A 3071-nucleotide genomic window follows, 5' to 3' on the forward strand; every position below is an offset into this window, starting at 1 on the left:
TGTATATCGAGTTTGTTAAGTTAAAGTTTTGAGGTAAAACCATCCTAAACATGATGCTCAGGACTTGAAATGCTTTTTTCACATTCTCTGAGAACAATCTATCTTAGAAGAAGGTCTGTCAAGGATAAAAAAGGGAACATAACAATTATGAAAGATGTTTATTTATCTGAGTTTGAAATTATAGATTTGCAAATAAACACAGACATAATGACACTGGATTATATAAATTTGAAGGTGACTAGTATAAACTAAATGCTTCATAGTGCAGATTTTCTGGCAATTTTATCACAATGCATGATAGTGTTTAGACTGGGAATCTCTGTTTAGAGCAATTCTGTCAATACATACCAGAACACGTCTAATAGTTTACTTTCCACAATTGCAACAAACTTCTTCTTATTTGACTTTACAAATGTGTATGATATCAATTTCCAGTGTCTCTGAGGATTTATTTATCCAGAAAGGAAACACTTTGATTCATAAAGCCAATTCATAGTGTAATTAGTACTTGGCAGGACACTTGGTCAAATTGCCAGCACCATAGCAAATAAGATCAATAATTTGAACTACTGAGAAATGTGAGGTTAGAAATTTCTTAACCCACCAATTATTTACTAGTTGTTTATTTCAATTTTATTAATAAAAAATTTAATGAGCATCAGAATGGTTATTTTCTTGAATATTCTGGCATCTATCGGTGCCAACATTATAGTGTAGAATTCATGAATTCGATCTAAAAATTAGACGTCTAACTCCTGATCATTTATGCTTTCTCAAAACTGAGAACTGGAATAAGCAGGTGGAATTGGTGCAAGTAACATGTATGAGTCTTTAAATAACCATAAACTCATTCATACATGACTTGATTTTTCATTGAAGAACTGTGATTCAAAAGAAGTCCACGAATATCTAAGACTTGGTTATTTCCCTTAAGAAGTGCATAGCTAATTTAGGGAGACAAATTCAATATAAAGCTAGTTATAACACTACATGATGAGTTAAATAACAAAAAATGTAACCATCGTGATATTGCGAGAGCATCTAGAATCCTAGAATGGCCAGAAAGGCAGACATGAATCTTGAAGGATTGATAGCAATAAGGAAATGGGAAAGGGGTACATTTTGAAAAGAAAAGAAAGCATAATAAAAGGGAAAAAAAGATAATCTATTTCATCAGATACCACTTAAAAACCATTGCAAAGTGGGCACTTTCCAAAAACAGAGGCTTAGCAAGGTGCCAAGTCCTCTGTGATCCATTATCCACCCACCAAATGTGTTTTTGTCTTGCGATTATTAAATAACTGTTGACTCTATGTCTACTTTATGTGAATGACTCTATATAGATATCTATATAGTATACTGTGGAAAAGAGAACATTAAACTGAGGACAATGAAACCTGAATTTTAGCACAGATTTTATAACTCAAGGCATATATCTGCATATACTCTGATATAATAATAATGCCACGGTTAATGCATAGCGGAAAACTCATGAAAGTATATTTGTTAGCACCTAATGGTGGATCCTGCACCTATGTGTTTTCCTATTCTTCTATATTTAAACTACTAAGTGGGGAATTTAATTATCAGTATTAAAGTAACATTGTAAACATAAGTAGAAAATTTGAACACAAAAATTTTCGACCCTCTTCAGAAAACGTCATTATATAAGTGGTATACTTTCTGAGAATAATATTGCAAAGTTTGTATTTTAAAGATAACTCACTATTATGATTATATTTTTAAATTATCTCACTTATGAGAAGTGATTTTCTCATGAAATCCCATCTCCATGTGACAGTATAACACACCTACTTTGTATTATCAGGGAAATGTTTATTCACACTTGCTCAAACAGATTAGCATTTGCACACAAATAAATTCATTTGATTGCAACCAATTTGAATGTCAATGTAAATAGAGGATGGTGAAGGCATACAGAACCAAGGTAGAAATTAAGTTTTAAAAGTTAGCAAAATCTAAATAAAAAGATTTTCTTTCTTTTTTTCTTTTTTAAGGCACTGAATTGGAATCATCGAAACTCTTACTTTATAGTTCAATCATATTCACTGCTCCAGATTGCACAAAGGAAAATTCTCTTGACCTCAGTGTGACCTGTGGGTTCACCATTTCTGAAAGGTTTCTAAGTAACTAAGTGTGGTATCCAACAATGTCAGAGCAGAAGCAACAAGTTTATGCTATGTGCACAGGAAGAAATCTATTTTTTAAATTTTTAAAATTTGATTTATTTTATTGGGGTGAAGTTGGTTAATGAAATTACATAGGTTTCAATTCTATAATACATCATCTGTATATTGCTTTGTGTGTTCACCACCCAAAGTCAAATCTCCTCCTGTCACTATATATTGGGCCCTCTTTATCCTTTTCTACCTCCCTCTCACCCTCTTTCCTTCTGATAACCACCATACTGTTGTCTGAGTTTTTATTTATTTGTTTGTCTTCTTGCTTTCTCTTTGATATTCCTCATATGAGTGAAATCATATGGTTCTTGACTTTTTTCATTTGACTTACTTCGATTAGCATGATAATCTCAAGATCTATCCATATTGTCTCAAATGGCAGTATTTCATCTTTTCTTATGGCTGAGTAGTATTCTATTGTATATATGTACCACATATTCTTTATTCAAACATCTAGCAAAGAACATTTGGGTTGTTTCCATGCCTTGGCCACCATGAATAATGTTGCAATGAGCATCAGGGTGCATATATCTTTACAAATAAATGTTTTCAAATTTTTCTGATAGATATCCAGAAGAGAATTGCTGGGTCATATGGTAACTCTAATCTTAATGGAATAAATTTATTTTTTTATTGTGATGTGCAAAGGACACATGAGATATTAAAAATCTATCTCCAAATGGGATGTCCAAAATCTACTTTAAAATGGGGTGATAGAACGTGGCTTTGTAAGGCTGGGCTCTACGAAGTCTTAGAGGAGGAATGCAAGATCTAAGCCTCTCTACTTTTATTTGTGATCGCTTTCTGAACCAGAGACATTTTATGTCTCTTGTTGATGACATAGAACTAAAAACGTTGAAATGAGGAATT

The sequence above is a fragment of the Pteropus vampyrus genome, unplaced genomic scaffold (assembly GCF_000151845.1).
Source record: "Pteropus vampyrus isolate Shadow unplaced genomic scaffold, Pvam_2.0 Scaffold21, whole genome shotgun sequence".
Taxonomy (NCBI): Eukaryota; Metazoa; Chordata; class Mammalia; order Chiroptera; family Pteropodidae; genus Pteropus; species Pteropus vampyrus.